This window comes from Euleptes europaea, chromosome 11 (assembly GCF_029931775.1).
Source record: "Euleptes europaea isolate rEulEur1 chromosome 11, rEulEur1.hap1, whole genome shotgun sequence".
Taxonomy (NCBI): Eukaryota; Metazoa; Chordata; class Lepidosauria; order Squamata; family Sphaerodactylidae; genus Euleptes; species Euleptes europaea.
This window is the reverse complement of record NC_079322.1, coordinates 10,451,517-10,466,519: the sequence shown is the minus strand read 5'-3', so window position 1 is coordinate 10,466,519 and position 15,003 is coordinate 10,451,517.

Below are 15,003 nucleotides of genomic sequence, written 5' to 3'. Positions count from 1 at the left end.
ATTCTGCCACCACTCAGATCTTTTCTGAGAGCCAGCGTGGTGTAGTGGTTAAGAGCAGTGGTTAGGAGCAGTGGAGTCTGATCTGGGGAACCGGGTTTGATTCCCCACTCCTCCATATGAGCGGGAGATGCTAATCTTGTGAACTGGGTTGGTTTCCCTGCTCCTACACATGAAGCCAGCTGGATGACCTTGGGTTAGTCACAGTTCTCTCAGCCCCACCTACCTCACAGGGTGTCTATTGTGGGGAGGGGGAGGGGTGATAGTAAGCCAGTTTGATTCTCCCTTAAGTGGCAGAGAAAGCTGGCATATAAAAACCAACTCTTCTTCTTCTTCAAGCTGCCCTTCTCAGTATGAGGTATCAGCAGATAGGGAAGCCCCAGTCTAGGGTCAAATCATTTCCTATGCTATTCTTCGTAAGCGGAAAATGGATGTGAAAGGCTAGCGAGACACACTGGCAGTGCAGTCTGAGGCACAGTAACTCCACTGACTTCAACAGGCTTAGACGAGTAATTCAGGATAGGACTGCACTGTAAATTGCATTCTTTGAAAAGAAACATCATATTATGAATAAAATATAGAACATCCACACTGGCATCTTTATTAAGATTGTTTTCGCCACATGAGCAACTGGATTGATTCAGAAATTAACACACACAGTTTTCTCCTTCAGCTGCTCACCCATCTTGATTACTTGTCATAGATCTCAGACACTTGGGAATGTGGAGTAGTGGTGCTGAAGTAGGGTCTGGGAGACCCCAGTTCAAATCCCCACGCTGCCATGGAAGCTTGCTGAGAGACCTTGGGCCAGTCACACACTCTCAGCCTAGCCAACCTCACAGGGTTGTTGCAAAGATAAAATGAAGGAGAGGAGAACAATGTATGTCCCCACTGGGGAGAAAGGCAGGTTATCGATAAAAAGAAGCCCATTCCTGAAGGGGGGGGTAGATCCACAGTGGCTTCCCAGCTGCCACGGAGACAAAAAAAAAAAACAACTTTTAAAAACTAAAAAATAGAAAAACAGGGAAAATGCCCCATTGTGCAAAGCGAGGTTGCACCACCAAGGCACCACACTAATAGTCAAGGGGGCATTCCTGGGGCAAACAGGATTAGGAAGCTGCCCAAAGGCAGCTCCACCCCTGGAAACGCCCCCTCCCATGCCAGCGCAGGTTTTCCCTTCTGGGAAATCCCTGTTGGCGTGGCTGCGCTTGCGGCAGCAGCCGCTGGCTCCCAAATGCCAGTGTGTTAGCCCTACACTGGCATAGGTGCCATCTTATCTGGGGTCACGCCAGCTCCTAAGGAGATTTGGCCCCCCTTTCAGGAATGGGCTGTAAATCACTCATCTAAACTGTTCTGTCACCTTTTCTGTTATGCACAAGCCTTTAACAGTAAAATCCTTTCTCTTTCTAACTCCATAGAATTCACCACTCCTTTCTCTTCGGCCACAGCCAGTAAATTCCCCAACGGTCATCACCAACCGCCAGTTGCTGTTTCTCATCCCCAAAGACTCTAAAATGTGTTTTCCTTGTTGGCTGCAGAGCTACGTATTCTTGTGGAGGAATGTGTCATCAAGTTGCAGCTGACTTACAGCAACTCCAAAGGGTTTTCAAGGTAAGAGATGATCAGAAATACCATTGCCTGCCTCTGTGTAGCAACCCTGAGCTTCACTGGTGGTCTCCCATCCAAGTACTAACCAGGGCTGACTCCGCTTACTTTCCACGATCTGAAGAAATCAGACTAGCCTGGGTCATCCATGTCAGGGTGCTACACCTTCTACCAGTCCCACAACAAGTTCTTTTAATTGGATTACAGTCCGAAGTAACAGAACCTTAGTACTCATCCTAAATAGGCAGGAGACGTTCAGAGGTGGTTTGCGAGTGTCTTCCTCTGCATAGAAACCTTGGTATTCCTTGGTGGTCTCCCATCCAAATACTAACCAAGGCTGACCCTGCTTAGCTCTGAGACCTGAAGAGATTGAGCTAAATCATGCTGCCTTCTCTCCCCATCCTAAATATACCTATCAAATATTTCTAACATATATTTAACATTATGTAATAAAGCCATTTAATCACACTAAGCATAGAAATGGCCAGAGTTGAACATGGACATTTCTCCAAGGCTTCTTCAGCTGTATCACTCTTACGGTGCTTCCATTTAGCACCAAATACTAACTTTTCTGCCAGTTATGCTTGCTGCCGAAGATAGAAGAAGAGTTGGTTTTTATATGCCGACTTTCTCTACCACTTAAGGCAGAATCAAACCGGCTTATAGTCACCTTCCCTTCCCCTCCCCATAACAGACACCCTGTGAGGTAGGCGGGGCTGAGAGTGTGACTGGCCCAAGGTCACCCAGCTGGCTTCACGTGGAGGAGTGGGGAAACAAATCCAGTTCACCAGATTAGCCTCCGCCGCTCATGTGGAGGAGTGGGGAATCAAACCAGTTCTCCAGATTAGAGTCCACCGCTCCAAACCACCGCTCTTAACCACTACACCATGTACAATGGTCTACCAATACAGCCCTGCACAGACAGGGACTTAATTGTGAGAGGAAAACGGGAGAACCAGGTTTCAAATATTTGAAAGGAGATAAAATAATCAGGATTGTGGATGGCTGTAATGGACTGTCAGCTGAAGTGGGGTTTAAGAATGTCCTGGCATATAATGCTGGCCTTTACTAGTGCGCAGGTTATTTGCCCAAAGGCTATTGATGCAACCCTTATTAGTAGTTTAAAATACCTATCTGACGAATGGTTCTGTTTCCATTTCACTCTCTGCATTCTGCTTCAGTGCCTTGACCACAGATTTGGACGGGAAGAAAGGGAAACGGGGGAGACCGCAACTGGGAAATTGTACTGCATAAAAGCCTTTTGTTTTGGAGAGCTACTTGGAAGTGGCAAGCATGAATGGCCTGTGTGCCTGGGTGTGCCACTGTGACCTGCCGTTTGGGACTGGGTGCTGTATCACATTTGTACTAAAAGCCTCCAGAGTCACATCCATGAGAAGAATTCCATTTTCTCCTCCCCGCTCTGAGAGACAGGTTCGGCAGAGAGAACTGCTGACCCAAAGTGAACTACGATGCTAAATGAGACGGAGTGACCAAGCAACTGATTTCAATGGGCGTAGAGTGGAGTAACTCTGCACAGGATTGCACTGCTAATGAGGTTTGTAGCCCGGCAGGACGGTGAACTTTGCTCTCCTCCTTGCAAGGACAACACCACAGCCCAGGGGTCGGCCACCTTTTACAAAGAGCCAAACAACACTAGAGTTCAGAGCAGGAGATCGACAAAGAGCCAGTGTTACAAAGCCGACATGCATAACTGAAACTGGACAGCTTGACATAGCATTACTGATCATGACATATTGATTAATAATCCATAATTATTATGGGGATCCAAAGCAGCTTACCACTACACCATGTTGGCTCTCACTGGTTGGTGCGAGTTGTTTATTAGGAAGTGCAAGTGCACACAAGGTTTCACGATAAATATATTCACTCTGCACAATTGTTTTGGTGCACAGGCATAAACCTGTGCATGGTTTGCCCGTGGATTCCTTGCAGCTGTTCACCTCTATCATTTCCATTTCTGTTAAAGCATCTCCAAGAAGCCTTTTAGTCCCATAAAAATCTTTGCCTGTGATTCTCGTTACATACTGGTTATTCTAGCATCCCACCTCCCCGTCCAGTAGACCTTAACAAAGGATTTCATTTTCTTTTTACAAGAGCCATGTTGTGGTTCTCTTTGAGCCACATTTGGCTCTGGAGTCACCACCTTGCAGATCCCTCCTCCATGTCTCTTGCTCTCAAATAATATCACTTATGTTACCTTTAGATTTTGTGGCTACCCCATGTTCTGAGTTTCTTGCAGGTAGGGCAGGATCCTGATTTGACCATCCTATTTTTTCCTTGCCCTTCCCCACAAGAGCTCAGGGCAGTACACCAAGGTCTGCCTCTCCTCCATTTTCTCTTCAGAGCAATTTCATGAGGTAAAATAGGCTGGGAGAGAGCGAATAGCCCAACGTCACCCATTCAGCTTTTCGGCACAGTAGAAACTCAGATCTCTCAAGTCCTCGTCCGACACTCTTCCAACTGAACTATACTGGTGTGATTGATATGTGACACACCTCTGTATAAAAACAGTATAATTCTACACAAAACAAAATGCAGCCATTTTTTTTACCAGACCTGAAAGCAGACCTGTGTACTTTACTATTATTTTGTTCTGGTGGATGGAAGAAATAAATTAATATGTGGCTTTGAGAGAGGCAGGTATGTCCATGTCATCTACATTTAACTATATGAAACAGCTTGAGAGGGTAGCCATGTTGGCCTGCAGTAGAGCAGGTACGGTAGATTGGAGTCCTGAAGTACCTTAGAGACCAACAAAATTTGGGGGGTATCAGCTTTTGAGAGTCAATGCTCCACAGATTTCATAACACTCTTTCACTCAATGGTAACAAGATAAACAAAAGCCAAGGGACCAACGCTTATGTATTTGTGGTATGCCAGTGCTGGAGGATTTAGCCCATTATGTACTTGATGGCCCAATGCATGTACAACCCAGAAGCAAGTTTCTAGCTAGGATATTAGCTAGTTTAAGCCTTTATTCTAATAAAGAGAAAATAATATTTCTGCTGTCAGATGTTGATGATAACATATCTTATAGCAAAGAAAATAAGAGCCAAGGCGATCTCTTGAAGAGTGGTTACATAAAACTGATTTTGTTTGTGGTTGTTGTTTGTATTGTTTTATCAGCATTAATTATTTTTTAATAAATTTATTATTTCAAAAAACAACATAACGCTTCATTTTTAAACTTTGAATTACGTCAGCTACTAGATCAGCTACTTTAAAGTCTGACAAATAATTAATTATACATATATAATATTCTTCATAAAAGAACAAAGCATTACTTTCCACGATTCATAAACTACGGTTATCAAGCTACTTAATATCTTGGTATAATAACAAAAGCTTCCGTTCTACAGGCTTATTTCACGGTGGTTGGTTGGACACATATTCATAATATGGTCTCGAACTCTCTCAAAATTCCTCCAGACATTAATTATTTTAAGGTTGTTTATATTATTGTAATTCCAGTTTTATATCCTGACTTTTATTATGTATATTTATGTTATAATGTGTTATATTTGCTGATGGTGTTTCATAATGGCCTATGGCCCTATACAAATAACTAAAAAGGCAAATGCAGTCTTGGGCTGCATCAACAGAAGTAGAGTGTCCAGATCACATGAAGTGATGGTATCGCTTTACTCCACTCTGGTTAGATCTCAACTAGAGTACTGCGTTCAGTTTTGGGCACCACAATTTAAGAAAGATGTAGACAAGCTGGAACGTGTCCAGAGGAGGGCAACAAAGATGGTGAGGGGTCTGGAGACCAAGTCGTATGAGGAAAGGTTGAAGGAGCTGGGTATGTTTAGCCTGAAGAGGAGAAGACTGAGAGGGGATATGATAACCATGTTCAAGTACTTGAAGGGCTGTCATATAGAAGAGGGTGCTGAGTTGTTTTCTGTTGCCCAAGAAGGTCGGACCAGAACCAAAGGGTTGAAATTAAATCAAAAGAGTTTCTGTCTAGACATTAGGAAGAATTTCCTAACAGTTAGAGCGGTTCCTCAGTGGAACAGGCTTCCTCGGGAGGTGGTAAGCTCTCCTTCCCTGGAGGTTTTTAAGAGGTGGTTAGATGGCCATCTGTCAGCAATGTTGATTCCGTGACCTTAGGCAGATGATGAGAGGGAGGGCATCTTGGCCATCTTCTGGTCACTAGAGGTGTGTGGTGGGGAGGTAGTTGTGAATTTCCTGCATTGTGCAGGGGGTTGGACTTGATGGCCCTGGTGGTCCCTTCCAACTCTATGATTCTAAATAAATTTATTTATTTATTCATTCATTCATTCACATTATTATTTGATCAACATGGATACTAAATGTCAAGCTCTGAACCTCTTTTTTTGCTGTTGAATTTGAGGCTAAGTAATTAATAGGGCATATTAGAATACAACTGAGTTGTTGCTGATTATTTTAAAGAGGCAACCACCTACACTTTGAGTGGACTAAGAAGGGTTGTGAGTGTATATATGGATAGGTCCCATTCAGAGGGTAAAAAATGAAAAGATATCAGGCATGCAGTTAAGACACAGTGCAATCTTAATTGGGCTTGTGTGCCATTGTGCTGTCGAGTTGCAGCTGACTGGCAGTGACCCCGTAGGGTTTTCAAGGCAAGAGACCTTTGAAGAGGGTATGCCATTGCCTGCGAGATTATGGCCTTCTAAATACAGTGGAGTGAATGAGTCTAGGTTAACACTGCTTAGGACTGCACTGCCACCAGATCATTTCAAGCATGTTGGCATTTTCTTTCCTGACCTGGATGGCCAGGCTAACTTGATCTTGTCAGATCTCAGGAGCTAAGCAGGGTCAGCCCCAGTTAATACTTGGGTGGGAGACCACCAAGGAAGTCCAAAGTTGCTACGCAGAGACAGGTAATAGCAAACCACCTCCCTTCATCCCTTGCCTTGCATACCCAATCTCAGCAGATGTTGGAAACCAAGCAGGCTCGGTTGTGGTTAGGACTTAGATGGGAAACCACCAAGGAAGTTGCTACTAGGGTTGCCAACCTCCAGTCCCTCCTCTCCCTGGCAGGTCTCTCTCTGCCACCAGAGGGAGGTTTTTGGGGCAGAGCCTGAATAGGGCGGGGTTTGGAGAGGGGAGGGACTTCAATGCTATAGAGTCCAATGGCCAAAGCGGCCATTTTCTCCAGGTGAACAGATCTCTATCGGCTGGTACCTGGAGGTGGTTTGCCATCAGTTGTAATAGCAGATCTCCAGCTACTACAGGGAGGTTGGCAACCCTACGCTACACACAGACAAGCAATGGCAAACCACCTCTGTTCACCTCTTGCCTTGAAAACCCTATGGCAGAGGTCCCCAATGTTGTGCCATGGCACCCACAGACACCTCTTCTGGTGCCAAGCTACAAGGAAACACCCCTACCAAGAGCAATATTTGTCTTGCAAAATAACATGGTTTCTTCTTCTTTAAGACCAGACAAAGTCTACAGCACCCTCTAGTGACTGAACATGTGTTAAATTTCATAATTCAACATTCTTTTAAAAGATGTCGGAGGGTCTGCGTAACTTGATACACCACATATACAAGCAGGCCTTAGGGACTTGATACACACTGCATTTTTCCTGCATGTCCACACCGCACAACTGTCACATTGTACAAGTCTTTAGGCGGACCGTGTGACAGATCTTATGTAGCATCTGCAAAAATGGAAAGAAGTATTTATCGCACCGGTGGTTGTCCACGCCTCATTCTGCATGCTGTCACTCAGATCTGTATTCTCCCTCTCCCCTCCCATCATTACCAGTAGAGTTATTTTTATAAATATATATGCCAACAGTGCACAACATACAAAGCTAACTCCCGTAGAGACAGATGATGGAGAAAGATTTGGTACTTGTGAGGAAACACCCAAGGGGAACCCACAAAAGCTGGACTTGGGATCCCTTCTTTTAACAAGGCCTATAATTTTGCTAAGCATTTTGATTGTTACCACCTTGGGTGCAGTAATAAATGCTGACTCATTTGAACGAAGCATTTAGATCCAGGCCCATGGCCCATAATGAAAAAGACCATCTTTGTACCTTTCTGGAAACGAACACCTCAGGCAGGCACGAATGAGGAGCGCTTAGCATCGGACCTGCCGTTCTGCCTCTTGTTCTCTGGCTTCCCCAGCAGCCTCGTGAAGGCACCCATGCCTAAAGCCGGTCTTCTTCCAGGCTTTTTTTCTGAAACACGTTGACTTTCTGACCCATTCTAACTTCCAAGGGGACATTGGCAGGTGTTTCAACAACAGTACCCAGCCCTGAAGGATTAATTAAGAGCCAGGGCTCTCTGTCTTTGTTTCCAGTGCGGTGCAATGTGAGTCACTGGAGTTTAATCTCCTTTTAATTAAAAGCGGATTTGCTTGCCTCTGTGTTCTAAAAATATGTGGCTGTTTATATAAATGGCACTGGGATATTTTGTTCAATGGGAGTAATGTTGACCTGAGCATACATAACTGGTCAGCATGAGGAACTGCCAGACATTTATTCTGCATGAAAAACGCTTTATTATCACTAGAAATTCTATGCCTTTAATAACTAATCTGGTGATGGAGGAGAGTTTTACAGATATCGTAGACTGAACATTCGCTAGAAGCTAAAATGACTAAACTGAGGCTATCCTACTTTGGTCACATTATGAGAAGACAAGAGACACTAGAGAAGACAATAATGCTAGGAAAAGTGGAAGGCAGCAGGAAAAGAGGAAGACCCAACAAGAGATGGATTGACTCTAGAAAGGAAGCCTCAGCCCTCAATTTGCAAGACCTGAGCAAGGCTGTTAACGATAGGACGTTTTGGAGGTCATTAATTCATAGAGTTGCCAGAGGTCAGAAGTGATTTGACAGCACTTAACACACACAATAACTAACCATCTGCCAGGAATCAACACCTAAGGCTTTTGCCAGCATGGAGACATAGTGGTAATTTATGCATGAATTTTGATGCTCGCTCAAAGCTCTTTTTTAAAATGCGACTTCAAAAATGCCTATTCACCGTCCCGACGCAAAAAGAGGAATTCCACCCCCCCACTCTTCAGGATTCTTCGGGGATTCTTCGGGACAAACACCAAAGGTCGTGTTAAATGGGCTCTTAAGTAATGCGAAGCAGGTATGTGCCGGCTTCGCAGTCACTTCCGGAACGACGGTTCAGCGTGAAAAATTAAAAAAAATATGTGAGGCAATTCAGCCTGGAACGTGCTGCTAATTACCATGCATAAATAGCGAGTGAGAGGGAAATTTTACAGACCATCCAATAACTTACTCTAAAGTAACTACTACATTTTTATCCAGCCCTCCCACCTGCAGCTTAGGGCTGCAGAAATGGTTCTCCCCTCTGTTTCGTCCCCACAATTCTCTGAGGTAGATCAGCCTGAGAGAATGAGAATGACTGTCCCACGGGGGACTTCATGGTTGAGTGGGGATTCAAACCCAGGCCTCCCCAGTCCTAGTTGAACAGGCCACACCACACTGGCTCCCAGAGTAGGGTTGCCAGGTCCCTCTTCGCAACCGGTGGGAGATTTTGGGGGGCAGAGCCTGAGGAGGGCGGGGTTTGGGGAGGGACTTCAATGCCATAGAGTTCAATTGCCAAAGGGGCCATTTTTCTCCAGGTGATCTGATCTTTATCAGCTGGAGATCAGTTGAATTAGCAGATCTCCTGCTACTACCTGGCAGTTGGCAACCCTATCCCAGCGGGACTTACTACTGATTAAGAATGAAGGTACCTGAGGCTGTAAGCCTTACTGAAGCGGCTTCAGTCTAGTTTGGGCTTGGGTAGGTGATTGCCTCAGAACCCTCCGTAAGCTACCTTATGTTCTAAGGAAGAGGGCCACAAGGTAAACGTAATAAATATACAGGGTTATAATCTTATACGCATTACACTTCATTACAGAAACTTAGAAAAGAGTAAAGGTAAACTGGATCGTCAGGTCTATGGAATGGTTGCTTAAATGGCTATGTATGAATAATTTCAAAGCCCTCCTAAAAGAGGTATTAATTATTCTTGCCTGCCTTCCTATCTTGAAGCATACCCATATGCATTAGTACCCCCACCTTTGCTACATGTCTCTTTCCTCTAGCCAAATACATTAGATGGTATTAGGCCCAAAACACACAACAGAGAGAGATGCCAATTTGCAAAGTGCAACATAGGAAGAATTTCCTAACAGTTAGAGCGGTTCCTCAGTGGAACAGGCTTCCTCGGGAGGTGGTAAGCTCTCCTTCCCTGGAGGTTTTTAAGAAGAGGCTAGATGGCCATCTGTCAGCAATGCTGATTCTGTGACCTTAGGCAGATGATGAGAGAGAGGGCATCTTCTGGTTACTGGGGGTGTGGAGGGGGGAGGTAGTTGTGAATTTCCTGCATTATGCAGGGGGTTGGACTAGGTGGTGGTCCCTTCCAACTAGGGTTGCCAACTGCTAGGTAGTAGCAGGAGATCTCCTGCTAATTCAACTGATCTCCAGCCGATAGAGATCAGTTCACCTGGAGAAAATGGCCGCTTTGGCCATTGGACTCTATGGCATTGAAGTTCCTCCCCTCCCCAAACTCCGCCCTCCTCATGCTCCGCCCCAAAAATCTCCCGCCGGTGGCGAAGAGGGACCTGGCAACCCTACTTCCAACTATGATTCTATATATAAATGTGTGTGTGTGTAAGTCTGTATGTCTATATAAATAAGTCTATATGTCTAGAAGAACTATTTTTATATATCTATACGTCTGGAAGAACTATTTTTTTCTGGGTGTGTGGAATATATATATTCCTGGGAAATTTGGGGACAGGGAGATTTGGAGACAGTGAGCTTGGAGGAAGAATTTGGGGGGTGAACTGCCATTTTCTCCAGGGGAGCTGATCTTTGTCGTCTGGAGATAAGGCATTGATGTGGTAAACAAGGGTTCGTGGGGGGGGGGGGGGGGAGAGACCTGAGATCGTTATTTCAAGAAAACAGTTTATTTGCAGCTGCTGACTCAGAGGCCCTAATGGGCAGAAATCTCTGAGCCCCGATCATACTGAGGAAGGGATATTTATCCAAATTCAAGATATGACAACCCATCAACATTCAGGGTAAAGCTGATAGCACTGCAGACATGGAGGCAGCAGTAGAGTAACAGTTTCACCCAGTTCTTGTTATGGTTTACTGTAACCCTCCATGACTCTTGCCCCAATTCCTTAGCACACAGACATACACACACAGAGATATCCTGCCCAGCAACAAGCTATTCCCTTGCTGTCCTAATACATTTCAATACATTTACAGAAAGGAAGAGATTATTACCAATTGCTAAATCAGTGGAGCTTCCATAGTCAGGGGAAGTCTACCTTGCTGTCTCAGCATGATTCCGGGAGAACCCCTGGCCCCACCTGGTGGGTGGCAACTCTCCACGTGCTCTCTAGGAGCTCCCTGATCAGCTCCAGCTCCCCTATCCCTATGCCGCCCACCACGATAAGAGCAAGCAAGCTCCCTCTGCAGGTGTACAGGCACCATTCCCAGCGGACGCCCCCCGACCTTTTCAATGATTTCCTAAGAGGGGGAAAGGGATGCATGGAAGAGGCGTTCAGCGCAGGCGCGCGGCCTATTGGAATCCGCGCACGCGCAGTGGGTGGCGGTTTGCTCTCCTGTCAGACGCTTCCGGCGACCGACCGACGGCCGGCCCAGGTAGGCACGGGGACCGCGCCTATCATGTCGCCCCCCCCCAATTGGGGGAGGAGGGTGCTTCTCGGGGAGATATTCTGGGGTGGGGTACTCGGAGCCCGGGGGCGGGGGTTGGAGGATCCCAGTCGCTGCTTCGGCGGTTGGGGGTGGCGGTTGAGAGTGGCGGTTGAGGCCTGAGTTCGAATCCCCGCCGCCCCCGAGGCCCGCTCAGGGTCTCTCTGCCTTGGCTTCGGCGACCCCGTGGTCCAAGCAGCCCGGCTCCTGTTCGCCTCCGTCTTTCTGAACGACCCCTGAAGGGAAGGCGACGCTGCAGAAAGGGTTGCTGCGGCAATGCCGTGGAGAAGGTGACCCTATTCTGGGGAGTGTCCTGAACTCCTTGGGGGCAGGAGTGGGATAAACGCCAGGCAGGTCGATGGGGAGATCCTTCGGTGCCAGTTTCCCAATCCTTGGGGCTGGCGAATAATGTGTCTGTTTAGGAAGTCCCTTCTCTTGTTTGATGGGTGGGAGGCTTTGGCTTAGTTCAAACACATGTGGCTTTCCTTTTCTCTCAAGGCTCCATTGTACAAGTATTTAAGGATTTCTCTTGTGTTGTCAGTGGCTCTCATGAGCAAGCAGGGTACAGGGAGCTGGGGGGAACCTCCTCGGAGGCCCCCAGCGTATGGCGTGGCAAGGCTGGGCTACACAAGCGCCAGTTTTCCATAGGGGAACTTGCATATGTAGACTTGCAGGCCCACCATCACTGTTGGGAGAGTGATTAACTCCGTAAAGGTGCACAACCTGATTAAAGTGTAGATAAGGCCTTATTCAGGAACTAACATACTTGATGGTGAAGGGGAGAGGCAGAGATGGTGTCCTAACTACATCACTTGCTGCAAGAGAGAGACAAAGAGTGGAACTTCCAAGAAGAAGCAGGATATTGCAATCTGGTAGCAGACATGGAATGACACTTACCAGGAGAGAAGGTGCTGACTTCACTATCCCATCTAACTGTTCTCTTGCTGCCCCCCCGCAGAGTTTTCTTTTCATCTTTGTACACCAGACATTGCCCATTCCAAAATCATGAGTGATAAAATGTACAGTCCATGTCATGGGAACTCATGATATGTGCATATCACAAAAAATACAGTATCATGTATGATGGTGTACATACAGGGTATATACGTATGGTTTCCTACAGAAGTGATATCCATGTATGAAGCTCTTCTGTTGGTTGACTGTTAGCTATAATGTTGTCTCCAGTATACTGTGTCTCCTCTCCTGGGGGGGTGGGGGTCTGGTGGTAGAAAGTGCCTTCAAGTTGCAGCTGACTTATTGCACTCCTGTAGGGGTTTCAAGGCAAGAGACATTCAGAGCTGGGTTGCCATTGCCTGCCTCTGCATGGCAACCTTTGACTTCTTTGGTAGTCTCTCATCCAAGTACTAACCAGGGCCAACCCTGCTTAACTTACGAGATCTGACAAGCTTGCGCTAACCTGGGCCATCCAGGTCAGGGCTGTGGATGATGTAGGGCCCCCAAAGTCAAGGGGAAGACAAATGTGGCATTTTAGAACAGTGGGGCTACTCCAGAAATGCCCTTACTGCAATAATGTAAAGTCACACAACACCTTTCCTCTCCATGGTTGATCTTTTGAAAAAAGAAACAGTTGTATATGTGAGTAATAAAATAGCTGCTACAAAATGGCTGTCACAGGAGGCGGAACCAGCCACAAAATGATTGCCACAACTTAACCTCAGTAATACAGTGTAGATCCTTGTGCTGTGGTGGAAGCTACTGCCAAAGCAATGTTTTAACAAATCTGCGTAGCCCATGAAATCTGCAGTAGTCAATCGGAAACCTTGTTCGGCAAAAGTCCTACCTGGCCCCACCCATTTCTTAAAAACACTTGGTGGGCATTGGAAATGGTATTGGTGAGCATGATGGTGCCTACATACACCATGTTGGAAACCCTTGTGTTAGAGCTTAGATGCTAATATTTTGGAGGTGGTCAGAGATGTGGGTTCAGGTGGTGACAGCTAGTAATATGCCTGTTCCTGCTTTATACCTGGAGAATGGCAACAGTAAGATAGAGGACATAGTAGTTGAAGTGGAGGTTAGAGAAAAGTATTCTTTTTATTCTGAGGTTCGTTCAGCCCGTTCATGGATGAGGCCTAGTGTAAGGGGAATAAAAATGTTAAAGTCATTGTGGCTTCTGGAGGAGGAAGAGTAGTTGCTCATAGAAGTGGTGATAGACCAATTTCTAGGTCAAACAGGGGAAAAAATTAAGATGTCAACAGGAAGAAGAATAAAGAAAATAGCAGGTGGGCTGAGCGTATGGAGGTTAAACCCAGAGACACGAGAATAATTTTTTGATGTTTGGGCACACTAAGAAAGTCGAAGCCTGATAATCACAAGAATTGTTATGATTAAGATGGGGATTCCAGTGATAAGATAAATTCTTCTTCTGTATTTGAACTGAGACTAGAGTAGAAGTAATATAAACTTACAGTCAGAAGTCTCACCCATAGATCAAAACTTAAATTTCGGTGTCAGGTACAAACTACTATTAAATTTGGTGTAGTAGCCAGACATTATGAATACTGAGTCAGTGATAATTTGCAGGCTGTGACGTCCTCTTGCCACAAAGAAGGCCGCACCATATAGATTATGTGAGGGTTTTTGTTGTAATATTCTTTGGCTTCAAAAGCTGTAAAATTACAGGATAAATATAATCCTTAGTATAAAGACTAGAATGGTATCTTTGTGTACTGCTTCTCTTATGCCCTGGGCTTAATACCTGCAGTATTGGGGTTCTCATAGACAGGTACCTTTGTAAATGTGGCTAAACAAATGTCTCATATGTTCATTTTTGTGGGATTTTACTGTATTGAGACTAGGCCTTTTCTGTCTCTATGGATCTTCTTTGGTATTCTCATCTTTGGCTCTCCTTCCCATAATCCTTTGCCAATATACTGCTGTGAGATACAAGAATGCTTATTCCTTGGAGTTGCCCCTTGTTTAAGTTATTCTAGACATTCTGGAGTCTAGTTGTACCAACCTTAAAGTCTAAACATCCAAGAGTCACTGGTCTCAGAGATTATCGTTGGTGACTTGACGGGGGCTCGAAGTTCTTTGAGATAAGGAACCGGCTATAGCCATAATTCCTATATGACGTATGTGTTTTGAGGGTCTGGAAGATGTCTAGCTAGTCACATTCCTAATTGGCACCTGCTATTTCTCCTGTGGGCTCAAATAGGTATATAAATCTTGCACTCTCTTTACTCTGGGCTACATGCCAAAGTCGCAAGTGTGTTGCTCGTGCTTGGTACGCAGACGGAATATATTCTTTTGTATTAATCTTACTATATTATGCATTATTGGTTTACTGGTGTGTAACTGCTATGTATGTTTTTTTGCTGCATGGCATAATAAATAGTTATAGAATGTTCAGTTGTCTCTCTCTGCGGATCTGGACATCCAGCCCACGAACTCAAGGGGTTCTGGAACTCCAGGAAAAACCTTCCTGGACACAGGATTCCCTCCACATTCATTAACCAACCTACCTGACAAATGGAAAGATTTATACATATGGATCAAACCAGCTGTTACCAGTATGTGAACAATTCCGAATACAGCTACAGTTTCGAGATTACCACACAGCCGCTACTTTTTACATTGCAGGAGACGGTGCTGATAACCTTCTCAGCTGTGGAACAGTTACTGCACTGGTCTAAAACATTCATCCAATCCAGCTGGGCCAGATTT